This window comes from Pongo pygmaeus, chromosome 3 (assembly GCF_028885625.2).
Source record: "Pongo pygmaeus isolate AG05252 chromosome 3, NHGRI_mPonPyg2-v2.0_pri, whole genome shotgun sequence".
Classification (NCBI taxonomy): domain Eukaryota; kingdom Metazoa; phylum Chordata; class Mammalia; order Primates; family Hominidae; genus Pongo; species Pongo pygmaeus.
The window spans coordinates 144,298,496-144,321,657 of NC_072376.2; positions in this window are offsets into that span (position 1 = coordinate 144,298,496).

Consider the following 23,162-nt stretch of genomic DNA (forward strand, 5'->3'; position numbering starts at 1 on the left):
TTATGTTTTCAACATACACTCTTCCTTTCATTGCCTTCGTAACATTATACAAGTGTAGAGAAATTCATCATTTTTCCTATGAGAGGCCCATATGCTTCAGAGGCGACAATACCAGGAGTAGAGTAGATAAGCCTGTCATAGCCCTGGTGATCCCATTTTTCTAGTATTTGATTGAGGAACCATGGTTTAATTCAAACACAATACATCACTTAGCTTATAAGAATAGTCTTTGTTTCAAGAGTTTGAATGTAAACTAAATTGAGTGAATCAGACTCAAAGGAAAGGCTTCTATTGTATTAGTATGTGAGAGCCTCACTCTTCTATGCAGTTCATGAAAAATGGAAAATACAGTCTATTTTATTATTGATAACCATATTATGATGACAAGATGAACTAGCTTTAGCACATCACTGTCATTGAGGATGGCAGGAAAGAGAGAAAGCAAGAATCAGAGTTCTTGATGACATATTGAGTCACTGTCTTTTGACTTGTTATAGGTCAAACTATTCTTATTATCTAATCCAGGGTAAATTTGATTTACTGGTACTTGCAGTTGGTATGACACTACAGATACAAAATTTGATACAAGAAATTGAGAAGTATAAAAGATTATATTTGCCGAGTGGATAAAGTAGGATGATGAGTTTCTGTTAAGGACGTTGCATCACCATCCTTCAAGAGGCATTGCTTTTACAGAGCAAAATGTAAATAGTGTCCCTGGAGTTGTGTGCTGAGGTGAATGGTTTAACTACTGCTTACTAAGTCAGCAAAACCATTATTTTTAACACTATTTTGTATTAGTTAGTCATATAAAATTGTCAGTAATATTTCACATATGTTGTGCCAGAGGTTTCCTTAAGGACAAATTAAATTTGTTACAATTAACCAATTATCAAACAAATATAAAAGCATATCCTTTGCAGTAGTAGTTTTCTATTGGTGCTGTAAGAAATTCATCACAAACTTAGTGGCTTAAATTTATTATATTACCGTTCTGGAGGTGAGAAGTCCAAAATGAGTTTTAAGAAGCTCATCTCAAACTGTGGGTAGGGCTGGTTCATTCTGGAGGAGAATCTGTCCTTTGACTCTTCCAGCTTCTAGAAGAGTTGCATTGGTTGGCTTCTGGCCCCATTACTCTAATCTCTACTTCCACTGTCGCATTACCTTCTTCTTCATTTGACCAAGGTCACTTGTGCTTACATTTAGGTCCCCCTGGTATAACCCAGGATAATCTGCCATTCTCAAAACCTGTAATTAGTCACATTTGCAAAATTCCTTTTGCCGTGGTAAGGTAACATATTCACAGCTTACAATGATTAAGACAAGGACATATTTGGAGGGCCATTATTCAGTGACCATAACTGCATTATGATAAATATCAGTGATGTAACTACTTTATTTCTTAAAGACCTGTATTTTGAAGGAGGTAATGTATTTGTCAAATAGAGCATTACTCATAGCTACTTATGCTACCAAAATGATCACTGTTTATTCTGAGAATAAACTCTAAGAATAAAATGACCTTCGTATCATAGAATCATGTCTTTCTAACTGTTAATAATAGGTATATTTTAAGATCGCATAATCAATCTAAATTTCAACCAAAAATAGAAAATTTACAGGGATTTATTTATAAGATTTAGTCAGATAGAATATGTGCTGCATTTTCCTTATTTTTAAATGTACCATTAAATTACTGTCCCAAATTTAAGTGTACAGATTTGCCCAAAAGGTTGATGCCAATTTCCTGTTTTTTTAAATCAATGCTGTCTTCTAATTTCAGTTTTCAACAGTATTATTTTATTAACCTTATGAACTGATAATATAGTTAAATAAAAAATATGTTATAAGCAATACCATACTTTGTTTCTAATGTTTTGTTTTCTCTTCATTGGTATGTATACTCTGAACACATGATTACTATATATGCTGCAATTCTCTCATCATCTGAATAATAAGATGCATATAATATTTACTTAATCATTATTGATTGGCTGTTAGAAAAATTATCATAGTTATGGGAAATAGCTTAGTAATCTTTCCTCTGTTTGACTGGAGCTCCTTATGTTGATTCAATTGTAAAATACATTTTACTTCAAGAAATGCGTTTCAATATATAATGGCTTTAATTCTCATTTATAACACCTTTGCCCGTTAATTCAAATATCTTTCCTGCTTAAAAATATGGTACACAGTTGGAATAGACTTCCTGAATCATTAATTGATAAATCTGTGCATTGTCTATATTGTGGCTTCCACTCATCTTAATTTACATAACTCTATTTTAAGTCTCCAAATCATAATACTATTTCTTTCATTTCCAATAAACAAGTTGTATTATACATAATTTTCTATTATATGTCATGATGGTTAATTGTAATATGTCAACCTGACTAAGCCACAGAGTGTCAAGATACTTTTTTAAACATTATCCTGGGTATGTCTGTGAATGTGTGTCCGGATGAGATTAACATTTAAGTTGGTAGACTTAGAAAAGCACATTGCCTTCTCTAAATTGCTCAGTTCTCATACAGTCTCATGAAGACCTCAATAGAACAAAAGGCTGAGCCAGAAAGTACTCACTCTCTCTGATAATCTTCAAGCTGGGACATTGATGTCCTGCTTTTGAACAGGAGATATCACACTTGGCTCTCCTGGTTTTCAAGACTTTAGGCTGAAGATCTTGGAACTTGTCAGACTTCGTAACCATGTTGTTTATGTTGCTTACAAGTTACTAAATACAACTTAAAAAAGAATGACTTAATTATTTCTAAGAGCTGTTCACTAGGAACAAAATGGGAGAAATACCTCAAAGCAGAGAACTGGTTGGAGTGAATGAAACAGCAGCATATGTTGTAAATTATTCATCTTAATTTTTTTTTAATGAAACAAATGTAGATGTAATCTACCATTTATATTTTGTAAGAATGATCATTCTATCTGTGAAAGAAGTTTAACTTATTTGAAATTCTCAAGGAAGTAGTATTATATTTATATTACGTCTACACTTAAAATATTATGTCAGTAAATTATCTTGACTTGCTGATGCTGTAATGTACCATGAATCTCAATACAGAGTATGACCAAATCTTTAGAGTAGTTGATTCTGAGAAAAATACTATGAGGAGACTTTTACTTTTTAGAATCTACTTTTAAGTCTTGGGAATATTGGTTTAGACTAAATTGTGTTTCCTCAAATTTATATTTTGAAACTTTAACCCCAAATGTGACTGTATTTGGATATAGGGCCCTTAAAGTGGTAATTAAGGTTAAACTAGTTATGCCGATGGAGACCTAATTTAATAGGACTAGTTTCTTTATCAGAAGATAAAAAGATATCAGAGACTTTTCTGTGCTTGCACACATGAAAATCCCGCATGAAGACACAATGAGAAAATGGCCATGTACAGGCCAGGAAAAGAGGCCTTACTGGAAATGAACCTTGACCTTGAACATCTAGCTTCCAGACTATGAGAAAACAAATTTCTGTTGTTTAAGCACCCAGACTGTAGTATTTTGTTATTGTAGCCCAAACAAAGTAATAAAGATTACATTTCATTAAACATAATCTAAAAGTTGACTCCAAGATCTAGCAAGTAAAATTGTTGCAGTCAAATCAACTCAGGTGTGAAAATCTCTAACATTAGTTTTTAACATAGCCCTAACAGGAAGCTTAACATTTTTTATTTCTATGTAATTCACCCTTTATTTTAGCAAAAGCCCCCATTTTCATATTATGAAATATAAATTAGCCAAATTAAGTTAAAGTCAGAGATTTCCAGTCCTTAACATGTTCACTTAGCTTGTACTAATTCTTCTTTAGTTGCCGTGTAATTTAGGTGTAGGAATAGTCTATTGCAATTAATTGGTAGGTTATCTGGCCCAAAGCCATTCTCTGTTTCTCACTACTATCAATGGGATAAACCTCATCCTTTTTCTTTAATAGTGGTTTATATTTTCACTATGTTTCTAGAATGAGTAGTAGTGGTTCAACTGGTGGTATGGATAATTGGGATTTTTCATTTGGAAGCAGAGGAAACTGCATGTCAGGTATAGAGGTTTTGAAGGCCAATGATCTCAAGACTTTTTGATTAGACTCACTCTGCCACTATCTCTGCACAATGTTAGTATTAAAAACCTCTCTCAAAAACTCACTAGTTCCACTGGCTTCCTAAAAATACTGAGGCAATGTCTTTATTTTCAGTTCCTCTAAACGTATCTGCGATTTTAATGTTATACACTCCCCTCTCAGGTATCAGCCCAGGAAGAAGGGGACCAGGATATTTATTTATATTTTCTAGTATCTAAGATTATTTGTCTCTCTCTAATAATATTTCTACTCACTTATCCAAAGTCAATTTTATAGTTTGCTTGTATCACGTGGTCCTTTACCTCAAGGGTCCCTAACCCTGAGTACTGGTCCATGGCCTGTTAGAAAGCAGGCCACACAGCAGGAGGTGAGTGGCAGGTGAGCGAGTGAAGCTTCATCTGTATTTGCAGGCCCATCCCATTGCTAGCATTATTGCCTGAGCTCTGACTCCTGTCAGATCAACAGCAGCATTAGATTCTCATAGGAGTGTGAGTCCTATTGTGAACTGTGCACGTGAGGCATCTAGTTTGTGTGTTCGTGATGAAAATCTAATGCCTGATGATCTGTCACTGTCACCTATCACCCCCAGATAGGACAGTCTAGTTGCAAAGAAGCAAGATCAGGGCTCCCACTGATTCTACATTATGGTGAGTTGTATAATTATTTTATTATATATTACAATGTAATAATAATATAAAGTACACAGTAAGTGTAATGTGCTTGAATCATCCCAAAACCATCCCCACCCCCCGCAACCGTGGTCCATGAAAAAACTCTTCCAGGAAACCAGTCCCTGGTGCACAAAAGGTTAGGTACCACTGCTTTACCTATCTGTTATTTAGAAATAAGAAATAGGTTTGGTTTCTGCCTTTAGAAACCAAATGACCCAGGTTTTCATATCTCAAGCAAAATTTCTCCTAACAAGTCAATTGCCCAAACCCACTTTTTAAAAATGTTGAAACCCAATTAATATGTCAACACATTTCCCTTTCTCCCCTTGTCAGGTTCTAACTGAGGTCTGAGGAGAGTTGGTGGGTGAGTGGCAGGTAACTGGAAAAACACACAAGGAATCCTAGACAGTTTTGACATGGCTTTACTCTCTCTCTGGGTGCAAGTGAGATTGGGCATTAGCTGTGGGCATGAGTGAGACGTATGTACAGCATTGGCAGGGTAATTATACTTTTTACAGACAATAGTGGCTCTGAACCAAGCACGAGCTCACATGGGTGATCACCTAATGTGCCTTACGTGGCGTGGTTACAAAATGTGTGGGGTTGTGTGCCTGAACTCCAAACCCACTGAGTCATGCTCTGTGGGAAGGCTGCCCTCCTCCTATTCCTGACTAAAGCACAGCCATTTCCCTTTCACTTCACCCCTAGGTCAAGGGCATCCTTCGGGCAGGGACATGTGTCCATAGGGCAGAGCCCTGAATCCATAACCCACAATAACAATACATTGAGAAACAGCTCACTACTAGGATCCCAGCTATGCTACTTATGCCTACAAGGGCCCAGCATAGGCCAGAGGCCAGGGATGCCCACCATCTCTGCAGAGAGCCGTTAGTAAGGCTCTTGACTGGCTTAATCTCCCATGAGGTCCTTTCCTGGTTGCTGTTATGTCCTGCTGATTGTCAGGGACAAAGGTACACCATTGTGCTCCTAAAAGGGCACAGGTGTCTCCTTGGGCGGCAGTTATTATGTCTAAGGCCATTTGGTTTTGCAACACCACTTTTCTGATCTCATCAACTTCATCTATTAAGAGGATGAGGGCCACTTGGGTGTAATTCAGAGCCTGAGCAGTGTGTTCTGCAAGAGCAGTGACTTGTGCTTCTACAGTTATGACACCCACTCCAGGGATAGTCATTGCCAAGGGGTAGAACCACAGGTGGCTTGTTGCACTCACAAAAACTGACTGTAGTGCCTCCCAGTTATGTGGGCATCTGGACAATGTGGGGGGAACAGTGGCAGGTACATAAGGCCACACCCAGGTACAATGTCCAGTCCAGTCCGCTGATAGGTTAAAGCCACCCTGTGTTCCCACAAACCCATAAACTCCCAGGGGGCATAAAATCCACTGGAGCCCAACCTTGGTGGGGCCACTTGTTCCACCATACATATGGTGTGGTGACATATGTTATGTTTACAGGCTGTAATGGGCACCCATCCCACAGTGGTGTTACCCCGGTATTGCTCTATGCACCACAGCACCTGGGTCAGGTGTACTACATGTTCCCTCCCTAGCCAGCCCCACCCATCATAAATGCTATGGGCCAGCCAGGGGTTGGGTGTGCCATGGGTCTTATGGCATCTTTTGTCCAAACCCTGCCATGTTGCGGTCCAGGTGTTGGCCATGGGACCCCAGGTCTCCAGCCATGTCTGGTTCTCTACAAATATAGAATGTATATGTCAAGGCAAGCATTCTACAGCTGCTGCTGGAAGGGTGGTACAGATCCAACAGTTGAAAACATTTGTCACTGTAGCATAGATATGGGCCCAGTCCACTTTGCAGTGGGAGCATGTTAACTTACGGTCAAAATGACAGAGCAGGCACAGGTACTAATAGAGCAAAATCACATTCCTCAGGCAAAATACAGACTAACCTTTAATCCCTGGATAACAATGCAGCCACCAAGCATTTTTGCCCTGGGAGATGGTACTACACCTTCTCATCTCCCCATGGTTCCTTTGAGTCCTGTATCTGTGCCAAAGTCAGCTCCAATGGCCAACCGCCAGCAGTGGGGGGCTTGAAGGGTCCATGGCCAGAGCAAGGTTTTCTGCTTCCCTGCCTTCAGGGGCTTTGGGTCAGGCAACAACAGGTTACCAACAGGTTACTGGGGGGTTACTCCTCCCCATACCTGGTTGGAGGAGGTCATCCTTGGTATGTATCTGTGACTGAATGGGGCAGCACCTCAGTGTAATAAAGCCTCCACCGGAGCTGGGCTCCCTTTGTGTGGACATTCGTTCACAGTTTGGAGCACTGAGTCCAGCCTGGAAGTGCAGCCCTGCAAAGATGGGGCTGTGGCATGCAAGCATAACCCATTCTTCAAGAGCCCTTTATATCTCTCAATCATACCCATAGCTTGGGGTTTAATGGCACATGGAGTTCCCACTTTATGTCCATTTGTTGTGTCCACTGTTGTACGTGTTGTCCAGTGAAATGTGTTCCCCTATCACTCTCAAAGGCCAGAGGGTGACCATACAGGACACATTGTGTTGCAGGGCCCTGATGGTGTGCTGTTGGTCGGCCACCCTGCAAGGGTAGGTGAACAGCAGGCCTATGGCCTTGTCCACAGCTGTTAGCACATGCATATACCCTTGCAGCTTTGGCAGCAGCTTGTTGTAGTTTACTTGCTATCCAGTCAAGGGGGCTCATTTTATCATCACTTGTTGTGTAACACTGGGCAGCGGCCTCCATTTAGGGTATATGTGAGCACATGCCGGGCATTTCTGACAAGACTTCCAAATGTCTTGCATGGGCAGGGACAGGCCCCAACACTTATTGGCCTGTTGCATCAGTTTACCCCCTACATGTCCCAGTTTCCAGTGTAGCCCCAAGGCCATATCTCATGTAGGTGCTGACTCTAACCATCAGACCTTGGCCAAGACATCTGCCTCATTGTTGCTGGCAGTGGCCAAAGGCACATGGCCTGACGCATGATAAATAACTACCTCTTTCTGATGAACCATTTCCCAGAGATCTTGCCACATGGTTTGGCCCCAAATGGGTCAGTTGCCAACTAGCCACTTGTGTATTTTCCAGGTAGTTAACCACAAGGTTAAGCCTCAATAAACCACCCAGATATAATTACAGATTACCATAGCTGTCACCTCCTTGGTGATCACCATCTATACTGCTCTAAGTAGCCCATTGGCTACTTTGTCCACACCTGGCTTCAAACCATATGGTGTCAGTACTAGGTTGGACTGCAACAGAGGTCCAGGCAGCAGTAGCACCTCAGCTACATGAAGCCACGTGAGGGCAAACTGTTCCTGGCTCTCTGGAGCGATGTCTATGGAGAAAAATGCATTGGCCAAGTCCACTACATAGTCGTACTGTCCCTGTTCTGTCATCAAATGGTCCATCAAATCCATGATTGACGGCACAGCTGCATGGAAAGGGAAACTTCATTCAGTTCCTGATAGTCCACTGTCATCCACCAAGTTCTATCAGGCTTTCTAACTGGCCACACTGGAGAATTGTAGGGGCTGTGGGTGCCACGCACTATCTGCTCCCCCTCCAGCTTTTTAATTGTCTCAGTTATGTCCATATGACCACCAGGCAAACAGTATTGATGGGTGGTAGTAACCGGTTGGGGTTGTGGCAGGACCTGTGATTGGTGATGTGTATGTCCATGCAGCACTGGCTTTATCTCACACATTCACAGTCTGAATTCCCTGGCCGTGGTTTGTGTACCGTGACCCATTGGTGTACCATAACGCATCAGGAATGAAGGAATGCCCATCCTTAAATGGTGAAGGCTCAGAGTCTAGGGGTGCCTCAGGCACCATGGCCTTATCTCACATTAGGATTACAGGTCCCAAGACCTCTTGCAACTCTGCTGCTAAGGGGCTTGTATTCAGCATACTCTGTTGCTCCAAGTAGGTGCCCCACTTTGCCAAACTTGATGTCTGTGCCGTCTCAGTGTGGGGGGTCATTACACATGAACGCACCCATCTCACTATCAGCTAACTCATCCACAAAACAACTGCAGCCCATGCTGCCACACTCTCACAAGCCTGAAGGGTGGCATATCCAGCTGCTAGCTGTTGCTCTATCAGGGAATACTGGAGCTAAGTTCCCTTCCATAAATGGGACCAAAAGCCTACTGGTGTTCTCAAGTGCTCTGTTCTCTGCCACAGGTCCCAACCGAAAGATCTGTGGTCACATGCACATCCAGCTCAAATGGGCGCCCCTTGTCAACTACTCGTAGGGCTTGTGACTGCCAAAGAACTCGCTTATCTGCCAGAATGGTGGTCTCAACTGCATCATCCCAATCCCAGGTGGCTCCCTTCTTTGTTAACCGATGCAATGGTTTTATCATTTGAGTTAAACAGGGTACAAATGCCCGCCAGTATCCCAGGAGGCCCACAAAAGTTTGCAGCTGCTTCACCATGGTAGGCCAGGGATATGCCTGAATCTTATCAATGATAGCCTCTGGGATGGCCTTTGTCTTACTAGACCAGATAGGTCCCAAAAACTTGGCAGGTAATCCAGGCCCTTGCACCTTGGATTCGTTGATGGCCCAACTGCATGCTGCCAAATGTTGCTGCAAGAGGGGCGCTGCTGCTTCTAAATCTGCAAGAGAATCAGAGGTTATTATCTCATCAATATAATGGAATAGGCATACCCCTTCTGGACATTGCCAGGTGGCTAAATCCATGGTAACTAAAGAGTGATATAAGGTGGGGCTATGCACATAGTGCTGTGGCAACACTGTAAAAGTCCACTGTTGCCTGTCCCAGGTGAAGGCAAACTGTTCCTGGCTCTCTGGAGTGATGTCTATGGAGAAAAATTCATTGGCCAAGTCCACTACATAGTGGTATTGTCCCAGTTCCATCATCAAATGGTCCATCAAATCCATGATTGACGGTACAGCTGCATGCAAAAGGAAATTTATTCAGTTCCTGATAGTCCACCATCATCCACCAAGTTCTATCAGGCTTTCTAACTGATCACACTAGAGAATTGTAGGGGCTGTGGATGCCACACACTATCTGCATCTCCTCCAGCTTTTTAATTGTCTCAGTTATCTCCACGTGCCCACTCAGCAAATGGTATTTATGGGTCGTAGTAACCGGTCGGGGTTGTGGCAGGACCTGAGGCTGGTGATGTGTATGTCCATGCAGCACTGGCTTTATCACAAGCACTCAGACTCTGAATTCCCCAGCCGTGGTTTGTAACACCAGGCCATGTATAACGTCTTCCCCCAGAATATATTCCAGTATGGGAGAGACATAAACAGCATATAAATGGGGAGCTAAATGGCCGATGCCAAGGTGCAGAGATACAGGTTTCACTTTCACTGACCAAGCTCCATAATCATCAGTGTAAGCAGGTTTGCCCAGAAACTTATCCAGGTTCCCATAAACAAGGCTGCAATCTGCACCAGTATCCACTAGGGCCATCACCCGCTGTACATTGGTGAGGGATCAGTGGATTCTTAATTCCACATCTGGCCTCTGGTCATCCAGTGTCCCCCTAAGACAGGCACCTTGGCCAGTTCCCTAATCAAACAGAAAAAGCTCTACATTTCCACCTGGCTGCAACAAGCAGTCTTTGAGCTGAAATGCCCAGGGGGTACTGGGTTGCGCAGCAATGTCGTTCTTTCCCTTGGGCATTTTCTGGAATTGCAGCTCTGGAGACAACTGTCTCCACAAAGTTAAGAGTACTTCATTAGGCTGCTTATCAATTTTCTGTCAGTCAACCCTGGCCAAAATCAAATCTATCCACATCTGTGAGCATGTCACTTGTTGGGGCCCCTTTTTCTCCCATGTGGGCACCCTTGTGGATGAGGTATTGTCCCCTTCTTTATGGTGTGGACCCCTTGGTCCCATTCATGGCCTTCTGCTTCCCAGAGAGCCTCCACAGCAGTGGTTACTTCACATATGTGGCACCCTATGCATGTGTAGGACAGCATCTAGTGAGCCAAAGGCACTCAGGGGCACAGAACCCAACACAAGATTCTTCGTGTGGGAGGTGAAATGTTCATCATCTGGCCTCCTAGTGTTCAGGTCAATCACAGCCTGCCTCATATCCATCTCCCGGATGACTTGCACCAAATCTGCATACAACTGCCATTTACTCATGGTTGCGGGTGTTTCACCAGTGTTGTTCCAGACAATCCATATGGCTGCCCATAGCCACTCATTCAGGGTGTGGTCACCTTTGTGTCAACCGCCTGCTCACCCGCAATTGCTGATGGAGAGAGGGGTGAGTTGTGATAGAGGCCAGCTTTTCCATTTCAGAGGCAGGACAAGAGATATTATCCGCTCCCTCATCCCACAAAAGAAGCATCCAGGTGGGCAGAAGTTCCCCTGGATGCTGGCAGCACTGCTTGCCTAATTCCTGCAACTCAGTTGGGGCATAGGCAGTATATGAAGTATGTTGTATTACAGTGTGGGGGTCCCTGAGCCTGCCCTTGGGGCCACAACAACTGTTCATGATCTACCTTCTGATGGACCATTGGGTGAGCCCAAAATGCGGGTTCATCCTCTTCAGTATTAGACCAAACGCAGGTCTCCACCCAAGAGGATGGACCCAAACCTCCATTCACAGCAGCCTCTAATTCCTTTTCTGAACTATGTTGCCAGGCCTCCAGGCACCCTGTCTGTGCCTGGAGAACCCTTACCTTAACTGCCTCCCTCGGGGACTGTGTGTGTACTTCTCATAGTGCAGTCAAAAATGCCCATCCAACTCTGCTGGCAAAAGCTCCCTCCTTCTCAGTGTTCTGTGCTTCCAGCTGCTTCAGTGCCTTCTCCATGCTCACAACGGACCCATCTATCACCCCCAGGTTTCCACTGGAGCCCATCTGAGCAGCAGAGCTGCCATGGGGTACCATAACCCATGTTGTGGCCACATGGCTGACCCGGAATCAGCAGGGACTGAAGGCTCACTCATCTCGGGATCTTGTTTTTAAAGCCAATTGTCACGTTCTAACTGAGGTCCGAGGGGAGTGGGTGGTTGAGTGGCAGGTAGCTGGAAAAACACTCAAGGAATCATAGACAGTTTTCACATGGCTTTACTCTCTCTCTGGGTGCAAGCGAGCCTGTGCATGAGCTGTGGGCACAAGTGAGCCATATGTACAGCATTGCCGGGGTAATTATACCTTTTCCAGATAATAGTGGCTCTGAGCCAAGCAGGAACTCATGTGGGTGATCACCTAATGGGCCTCATGTGGTGTGGTTACATAATCTGTGGAGTTGTGCATCTGCACTCTAAACCCACTGAGTCATGCTGCGGTGGAAGGCTGCCTTGGCCTACTCCTGACTAAAGTGCAGTCATTTCCCTTACACCCCTTTTCTTTTATTTCTGCTTCACCAACCTGCCCTTGGAAGCAGAAAACGTAAAACATCCTTTATTATGAATGAACATAAAAATAATATTAGGCTTCAAGTAATTATTTATAAGTTTTTATACATGGTGGAGGTATGGACTTTGGCTAGAATTTTACTCTGCCTGTATATTTAATTTGCTATTTTTCATCATGATTTTTGTGGGATTTTTTTTTTGCAGTCATCATATACATATAATATAATTTGAAAAATGTCTAAATCTTATAATGGTAGAAAATAGGATGAGTTTCTACTATAAAAGTCATAATTTGACACTAATATTTGAGACTTTATTATATATAAGGACAATTACATAAATACATGTGTATAATTTATACAATTTAAGCTTTGTAATCTTCATTTTACACAAAGGGTTACAGTAGTTTAAAAAAGTGAAATGAGTTGCCCATATTTACACAGCTATAAAGACAAAGCTCATCCTCTTTCTATTGTATAATATTTCCTTCAGTCTTTCCCACATCTTAAAATATACCTACTATACTTTATCATATGTATGCTGTCTTAATAATTCCCTGTGACCATTTATTAAATAACAGAGCAGTTTGGTTAAAAATTCCACTCTTTCTACTACAACACAATTGGCCCTATCTGATATCAACCTTATATAAATTTTATCCCAATGAGTATTCTCTCTTCAGTCTAAGCTTCAACCTAAAGAAAATACTCACATTTATTTAATAATTTTGCACTGAAAAAATCAAAACCTGAAGAAAATGTGCTGTTACAAGGTAATTAAAAATATTAACTCTTCAATTTTTAAAATTATTATAAATATTTCCATACTCTTCAGAAGACTAGTCAAAAGAAAAAATTGTGCTTGACTTTGTATGTCCAAAAAAGTTACATAATAGTCTTGTTATGGACCCAATTGTGTCTACTTCCAAATTTATATGTTGAAGTCCTGATTCCCAGTAATTAGAATATGAATGCATTTAGAGACAGAGTTTTTAAAGAAGTAAATAAATTAAAATAAAGTTATTAGGGTGGGTCCTTATCCAATATGACTGATATCCTTATAAGAAGAGGAGTTTAGGACACAGACACATATACAGAAGACACAGAAAGAAGAAGGCTATCTATATAAGCCAAGGAGATAACCCTCAGAAAAACCAACTCGACTAAAACCTTGATCTTGGGATCTATCCTCCAGAATTGTGAGAACATAAGTATCTTTTGTTTAAGCTACCTAACATTTGCTCAACTCAACTTACCTCTCATCTTTTATTTACCAAAACAAAACACCTGAATTCAAAGAACACACTAGTATGGCTATTTAATTTTGATAAGTAACACCACCTGATTTTTTGGAACCCAAATTAATTACCTTGTAACAGACTAGGCCAGTATGTCATCTGTTTATGAGCTCATCTACATCAACTAGACTCTTGCTAGAAATGCAGAATCTCAATTCTCATCCCAGGTGTAATGAATCAGAATCTGGATTTAAAAAATTTCCAGAGTTATTTATATTTATACGAAAATTTGAGAATCCCTGCTCTAGGCTGGGTTAATGCTGACTTTGCAGACTCACAGATTACAAAACACTGTAACCCAGTTGAACCGTTATGGATATGCTTACTTGATTACTTGATGGATGTAACTAATATTATTTTTGTTATTAGTACTAAGAGTTTTAGGAGATTCATTTGTGATTATATCTGCCTTATATTTTAGTTACCTGGTACTGCAGTGGGAATCAAGAGGACAGAGAATCTCAAAACCACAGAACCTATTCCACAAAGAAGCTATGTGAGCGCATGACTCTGTCCATGATTTATATCTGGGTGGCCATTAAAATTATTATTCTACCAGAGGTACTTTTAAAAGTGAAAATAGGGCTGTATGCTACTTGAATAGGATGCTGGGTGAACAGATGCAAACTGTAACTCAATGACAAATCAGCTCCTATGGACACACTCGACACATTCAAATTACGGCCATTGGAAGACATGTGGATATCTCCAGATATAGGTAGCCAGATGGATTATTTTTGGAGAGGAATATCAGAAGCCTGAAAGACTTAGGAATTTCGTAAGAATGGGTCATTAATTTACCAGTTTATGTCTTCGCTTATAATACCTAACTTGATAACAATGAGACTCTACAACTTTTGTATATTCTTTATGCTATGTTATTGCTATTTTAAAATACTTATATCCTACGCAAGGCTTATTATGGAGGTGTATTGAGAGTCATAACTAGTTGATATATTCATTTTGTATATATCAATAAAGAAGGCTGTAATTTTTCAAATAAATTATCTGGAACATAAATGTCTTCATTTTCCTATTTGAAGATCAATAACTCTTTTTCTGCCATTACAAGTGAATGGAAGGTTGTACTAATAATTAAACTGTATATTAGAAAGTCAGATAATGATTGACTGTTCATGAATATAAAGTAGAAATTACTGCTCTGAGATATAATAAAGTACTGATGACATCAATAGCAATAAAGAAGAATACATCCAATTTTACAGGCTGTGGCTATCTGTAGCACAATCAGTCCTGTGGATGTGGTTTTGGGCACAGCTCTTGGTTGTTTAATGAACATCCATCTTTTCTCCTGTTTCTGATTATGCAAAGTTCAGTTATATGTGGGTTGAAAATGTGCTTAGCCAAAAATAAAACAAGAAAGCAAACAACCAAAAAGACAAAAAATATTTTTCTCAGCCTCCTTAAAAATGGTGGTTTTTAAATCAACCACATTTGACCAAAGAAGTATGTGGAGCAGTTACTGACAGGGCCTTCCAATGAATTGTATCAAGGCAGTCACTCAGCTGCCGTGTGCCTTTTGCCTTCCTTCCCAATCTCTTTCTTTCTAACTAGAATTAGGCATAGTTCTAACCAACAGAATGTGAGCCCAGATGAGGCGTGCCACATCTGTGTCTAAAGCTGAAGATGACAAGTCTAAGAAGAAAGATCCTATCCTCTGGGTCACCCGTTGAGTAAGAGTCATCCAAAAACCTCATATTATTGTTCTGATAAATGATACTTTTACTTGTATCATATTTCAGCCATGATCTATTTTTTGCCATCCTGCTACAGCGGCTAACAGAACCTTTAGGAAACACACTAAGAATGGGACAGCAGAAAGAGAAACTTTGGTTTCTTATGATATTATAAAGCCATCACACCTTTGAGAAAAATATATATATAGCCTAATTTGTTCAAATAATGTTTTTTCTACTCTCTGCAACTCACAGCTAACAGAAATTTCTATCTAATAAAGTCTATACACTCATAATAAAGCAGTCAAATAAAAATTGTCCTATAACCATTGGCTTCTTTCTACGTATTTATTATGGTCTTCTTGAAAATAGAAAGCAACTATATTTCTATATAGGAAGTGACTAATCACTAAAAATTTGTTTGAAACTTCAGTTGTTTAGATGTATTTTTTGAAAGGAACAAATTTAATGCATATAGACCTGGCGCAAGTATGTATTTTTTATTTTATTTATTCACTTAATCTATGCAACCTGTATTTCCATTCTCTAAGAGATTAAAAAACAAAGCAGCCCCAATAAAATGTAAAGTATATTAATATTTTTATATATCTGGCTGTATTTCCCTTTAAATAAATAGATAATCTAAAATCAAAAGCAGTAAAAAGGGATGTATTTCTAAATGCGTGGAAAAACCCAATTTTAATGTATTATGCTTTATCCAGTCTCCCCACCTCCCACTGACAGTGAGAAACCTGATTTATTTGAACCACCAAGAGGTGCAGTGTTTGGGTAACTATTTTTTGTTCTATGTATTAGATTTGAGGGTGAAAACTTTGGAACAACCCAAAATGCAATTTTTTCTTAGCTTTCCGTCTCTCCATAACCTTTTACTTACATGCAGAAGTGAGTTATTGGAGTGTTAACACTGCTTCAGATGGATATCTCATTAAAATTAAAACTAACATAAAAGTAAACCAAGTGGTAAAAGGAATATTGACTTTCTCTTTATTGCAGATTTAACAATATGAAAGATAGTAAAATATAATTTTATGTTAGATAATAATAAAAATATGTGTTCTACAACATTGTATATTTATGGCATACTTTCCATTTCTGTATTTAATTTCTGAATGTGAGAACCAGTAACACGTTTTTTTCATTAGTTGTGTATTTCCTGGTGTAAGTAACATTTATACATCATTGAAATATTAGCAGCTTCTTTTTGCAAATCACTACCTGTAACCAAGCACATACATATATATATAAATACATTGTAATCACTAAATAAGAAGCTGAGGTAAAATCCAGTTCTAGAAATGGTCAGCTATGTTCATAAAGTCTATGTTTAGATATACAGTCAAAGCACAGGATAATGATCCTATCTACATTTCTAAAGAAGGTAATAGTTTCTTATGTTTTTACTTAACTTTTATTAGATAATCCATTTTGTGTATGGTTTTCTCTTAGCTATTACTTTGAGGTTGTTTCTTTTTGGTTGAAGGGGAAGACATATTTTTCCACACTTTCTTGATTATTTGGTTTTTCCTCCAGTTAAACTGCATCATATATATATAAAACATTATTATTGCAGTGAGCTACAATTTTAACATTTAATATGGAGAACTGCTCTCAGTTAAAGATCAGTTAGCTCTTCCTAGAAAGTATTGATCTTTCGTTTAACCTTATCAAAGCAATTTAGGCTTAAGAAGAGGAAACAGGCTTATAAAACAAAGATTTTGATAGTACCATAAACTCTATGTACTGCATATTTTAAAATTTGAAGTGTGCTTTAAGAACTGTTGCCTTAGGTTTATAATAAATACAATTAAAGATGTAATTATGAAGAAAAAAACTCATCTTTTTATTTTGTATGTATGTAATTTGGCTCTATTACTCACACTGTTTGCTGTACATCATCTGTCATAATCCAAATAACTTCGTTTTAAACAATAGTAAATATTAGATTTTTATATATTATTTTCTTGTTTGTCAATTTTATTTTAATAAAAGGCTATATTTCTAAGAAGTAAGGGTCAGTCTTTAATCAAATAAACACATAAGTATTTGTCATTCTTTTAAAAATGTATATTTATTTATTTTTTTTTATTATTATACTTTAAGTCCTGAGATACATGTGCAGAACGTGCAGGTTTGTTACATAGGTATACATGTGCCATGGTGGTTTGCTGCACCCATCAACCCATCATCTACATTAGGTATTTCTCTTAATGCTATCCATGTTTGCTCAGTGGCTTTAATAGGAGACCATGGCTGGGTGCCAAGGCTCATGTCTACATGTCTATAATCCAGAATTGTGGGAGGCCTAACCAGGGGGATTGCTTAAGCCTGTGAGTTCAAGGCCAGCCTGAGAAACATAGCAAGACCCAATCTCTACAAAAATAAAAAATTGGGCATGTTGGTGTGCACCTGTAGCTCCATCTACACAGGAAGGGGAGGTAGGATGATCACTTGAGCCCAGGATTTTGAAGTTGCAGTGAGCTATGATTGCACCACTGTGTCCCAGCCTGGGTGACAGAGTGAGATTCTATCTTAAAAAAAAAAAAGAGAAAAAGAAAAAAATAAGAGACCATGCTTTAGAAATAGTTCATTAACCAGTGACTTTATTAGCAGCTTCCACAGTTGTTGCCAAAGAGAAGGTTCCACAGTGCCTATCAATTTATCAATGTGTGGAATTTCTTTGATGGGTAGTTAAGGAAATCCATCCATGTTATAATTAAACTACCTACTACCTTCCTCTTCTCTATTAAACAAAATCAATATCTATTTTCAAGAAGTGTCTTAAAATTAATTTGTGCCAAAATGTGATTATTGGTTTACATATTTGTTAAAGATCTAAATAAGCTGGGTGTTATTTCATTTGACTTTGACCGAAATTAGAGGCCATATTAATTAAAAGTAGTGTCATTTGCTGACCTGTACCCGAGTGATAAGTGAATTTATCAGCTAGAGTACAGTGTTCACATATATATATATATATTTTTCCAGCTAGAGTACAGTGTTCACATATATATATATATATATATATATATATATTTTTTTTTTTTTTTTTCTTGTTAGAAAGAGTCTTGCTCTGTCGCCCAGACTGGAGTGCAGTGGTGTGATTTCGGCTCATTGCAACCTCCACCTCCAGGTTCAAATGATTCTCGTGCCTGAGCCTCTGAATTAGCTGGGATTACAGAGGCACACCACCATGCCCAACTAATTTTTGTGGCTTTTGTGTTTACAGGATTTCATCATTTTTGGCCAGGCTGGCCTTGAACGCCTAACCTCAAATGATACACCTGCCTTGGCCTCCCAAAGTGCTGGGAGTTACAGGCGTGAGTCACCATGCCTGGCTCCACATAAAATTATTTTGTCATTAACATTACATTTTAAAATACAAACGCTGATTTCCATATTACTCAGATCAGATCTTTTACCCCACTTCTCTCAGTGAGATTGCATTATTTATTTCCATCTCTATAATCTACTGTTCATCCACCTATCTATCCATCCATCAACTTAGTTTGTTTGCTACATTCTGCATTTGATTTTTTGAGGGTGTATGCTTGTGTTTGTGTGTGGAAGTGGGTGTGTGTATGTGTGTTCAAAAAGGTCTACAATTTCCTTTTTCTGTAATATCTGCGTCTGCTCTTGGTATTAGGGTAATGCTGAACTCATAGAGTATGTGAAAAGTTTTCTACATTCTTTGATTTTTCTGAAAGAAATTGTGCAGAATTCATATTATTTCTTTCTTAAATGCTCAAGTGTTTAATAAAATTTACCAGTAAAATATTCTGGCCCCAGGGTTTTCTTTTTTGGAAGGTTTTTAACTAAAATTTCAATTTATTTGATAAATGTAGGACTACTAAAATTATCTATTTTTCCTTGAGCTGGTTTGGTAGTTTGTGTCTGTCAAGGAATTGGTCTGTTTTATCTAAGTTGCCAAATGTATTGGCATAATTACCTTATTGATATTTGTCACCTTCACTCCTTATATTGACATTTTATTCTCCACTTTTTTCTTTATCAGCATGACAAAAGGTTTACCAAATACATTGATATTTTCAGATAATTGCCTTTTTTCATTTCATTTATTGTTGCCATTTCTACTTTTATTTCTACTCTTATACTTAGTATTTCCTCATTCAATTTGTTTTGTATTTAATTTGCCACTTCTTATGGAGGACATTTAGATTGCTAGATTTTAGTTAGGTCATGCTTTTGTTCTCAGCAGGCCTTATAATAGAAATTTTTCTCTTTTCTGCTTTAGTCGCATCCATACATTTTTATATATTGTATTTTCACTTACATTCACTTGAACATATTTTAAATATATCTGAGACTTATTTTTTAACACATGAGTTATGTAAATGTATATTATTTTTCATATTTGGAGACTTTTCAAGTATCTTTTTTATTCTAGTATAACTGTATTCTGGCTTACAAGCATACTTTGCATGATTTTTAATCTTTGAAATTTGTTAAGAGTTATTTTATGGTATAAAATATGATCTACCATGATTATTCTTTCTTGTGGATTTGCAAATAATATGTATCTGCTATTGAGTGGCCTTTTCTATAAATATCAATTTGACCAAGTTGTATGATAGAGCTGATGGTTCAGATCATCTATAACCATATATAATACCACTGACATGCTACCTACTTACTCTACCAGTTACTACTGAGAGAAGAGTGTTGAAGTCTCCAGCTATAGTTTTAGATATCTCTATTTCTTTTACTTCTTTTTTTCCAATGTGCCAATATTTTTTCTTGTGTATTTTGAAATTCATATTAGGTGGATACACACTTGAGATTCTTACACTTTCTGTAGCATTGGCCCTTTATCATTATTTAATTTCCCACTTAGTTACGTTCCATATGGTTAGTATCTGCATGTTATACAATCCATCACTTTACTTTTAATCTATCTATGTCAGTATCTAAAATGGGATGCTTGCAGTCAGCATTGTGTTGGGTCTTGCTTTGTTTCTTTAATCAAATCTGATAATCTATGTTTTCTTTCAACTAGTAAGTTTAGACCATTTCCATTTAAAGTGACTATCCACCTGTTTATATTAAAATCTACCATCTTCCCTGCTGTCTTACACTTGTTTTATGTTTTCTCTTTCTCTTCTTTTTCTGAATTGAATTGTGTCTTTTTATGATTCCTTTTCTCTTTTTTTTTTTAATTTTTTTTTTTTTTTTTTTGAGACGGAGTCTCACTCTGTCACCCAGGCTGGAGTGCAGTGGCGTGATCTTGGCTCACTGCAACCTCTGCCTCCCGGGAAGCCATTCTCCTGCCTCAGCCTTCCAGGTACCTGGAATTACAGGTGTCCACCACCGTGCCTGGCTAACTTTTGTATTTTTAGTAAAGATGGAGTTTCACCATGTTGGCCAGGCTGGTCTCAAACTCCTGACCTCAGGTAATCCACCCACCTCAGCCTCCCAAAGTGCTGGGATTACAGGCATGATCCACTGCCCCTGGCCTCTATTGTTTTTTTATAGTAGTTTTCATAGAATTTAAAAAGTATGTTTTTGATATAATACAACTCTACCTTTAATTAGTATCCCACTGCTGAAGCAGATAGCATATGCCCTATTACCCCATCCCATTCCTTGCTCTATTTTTTCATCCATTTCATTTTCACATGTGATATAAACTTAAATTTTAGAGCAGTTACAATGATAATAAAATCTTTTTATAAATTATTCTATTTCTGATATTCTTAATTTGTTTGTGGGTAGAACTATGTTTCTGAATATACTCTATTCTTCCTACAGAAATAATTTTCTTTGACATTCCTTATAGGTTGGTCTTCTAACAATTAATTTTCTCAGTTTTTGTGTGTCTTAGAATGTTAGTATTTCTTTAAGATTTTTTTTTTTTTTTTGAGACAGAGTCTCACTCTGTCGCCCAGGCTGGAGTGCAGTGGCATGATATCGGCTTGCTGCAAGCTCCACCTCCCGGGTTCACACCATTCTCCTGCCCCAGCCTCCCGAATATCTGGGACTACAGGTGCCCGCCACCACGCCAGGCTAATTTTTTTCTTTTTTGTGTGTTTTTAGTAGAAACAGGGTTTCACCATGTTAGCCAGGATGGTCTCGATCTTCTGACCTCATGATGTGCCCACCTCAGCCTCCCAAAGTGCTGGAATTACAGTATTTCTTTAAGATTTTTAAGTCAGCTTTATTGAATTATAATTTAATACTTTACATTGAACTCTTTGAAGTATACAATGAAATAATTTGGTATTCTACATATACAGTTATGCAATCATCACCTTAGATTATTTTTGGAACACTTTGTCACCCCAAAATGAAATGCCATGCCCTTTAGCAGTCATCTTCTATTCCCCAATTCCTAGGTAACCACTAAGCTCCTTTCCATCTCTGTAGATTTTTCTATTATGGATATTTCATATAAATAGAATCATACATTATGTATTTTTTGTGACTGTATTGTATTGTATGTATTGGATACACATGACACACATACATACACATTTATAACAACACACACCTAGAGTTTAAAATGACCTAAATTTCAATCTCACAACTTCTATTGGTCACAGCTTAATTAGGTTCTGTGCCCGGGATCTCACTGTGCTGTAATAGAGGTGTTGGCCAGGCTGCATTCTCATCTTTCGACTTGCCTAGGGAAGATTCCACTTTCAAGATTCTTCACGTTGTTCGTAAAATTCCTTTCCTTGTATAACTTTCTTATTTGATTTGAAGCCAGTAATGGAGAGAAGAGAAGGAGAGAGATAATGCATTGCTTCTGCTCTCTTGCTTCTGATCCTCTTTACAGGGCTCACTTGATTAGAATAGACTCACCTCAAATAATCTAATTTTAATTAATGAAGTCAACTGAAGAGGGACCATAATCTCATCTCTGAAATTCCTTCAGTCTGAGATATTCTGTTGGTTAGATGCAAGTTACAGGTCCTGCCCACAATCAAGAATAGTTATTGAACAAACATTTGTATACCAGGGGACAGGAATCCTGGAGGCCAGGCTAGAATTGTGGTTACCATATGCATCTAAATTTAGATGTGTCTGATCTGAGAAATATTTTCTCTTTTATCTCATGCTTTGCTTAGCCACAGTCAACAGACCAGGAGTGTGCACTCACAAGCTTTCTCTCCGTTACCTCTTTCTTTAAGAACTCACTAGAGATTTCATTGCAAAACAGGTTTTAGGTGTATGTGTCCTAGACAATAGTCAGCTGTTAAATGTTTAATAACTATTTCCTGAAACAAACAAACAAACATGTCTATGAATTTTATAACTTCTACTGATATAAAGATTATGCAACACATAATTTACAAATATTAACAAAATATACAATACCCTTTATTACAGATTTTACATATCCAACTGAGGCTCACAAAATTTTTACATTTATTTACAGCTTAATGAGTAAGACAAAAGTAGAATAACAAAGACATATGCTCACATTTTCCTCATTTATCAAGTACATCAGTGCTTCTTTGCTGAATTGAATCATACTTTTTGAATACTACAATCATATTATCTCTCTTGCTCTCCTCTTTTATTTATTCTTTTTGCTATTCACAATTCACTTGATAGAACCATTACTTTTGTAAATCTAAAGAATAAACAAAGCAATAACTCAAACTCTGATAGGTAGTACTTGCTGATTTCCACAGTGTAAATACTAGCATGGCTTATTTCAAGCAATCAGAATGTTATCACTGAATGTGAAGTTGAAAGACAAGTTCAGTAGTACATTACCATAAAGTAGTTTTTGCTATACAAATAAAATAGATATACATAATCTCAAAAATACAGATAATAATAAAATTTAATAAAATAATTAGGAAGTTTCTGTCTTGAATAATTTGTACCTTTGTTTGTATATATAATTTAATTATTAAATTTATATAACTAAATTTTAGATAATCCTTATAAAAAAAAAAACTTCTAGGTAGCCTTCTGAAATTTAAATGATTACCTTTGCTCCCTTATTCTTTTCCCACCAAATAAAAACAAGTCTTACAGAATTGTCATTGAAGATGCACAT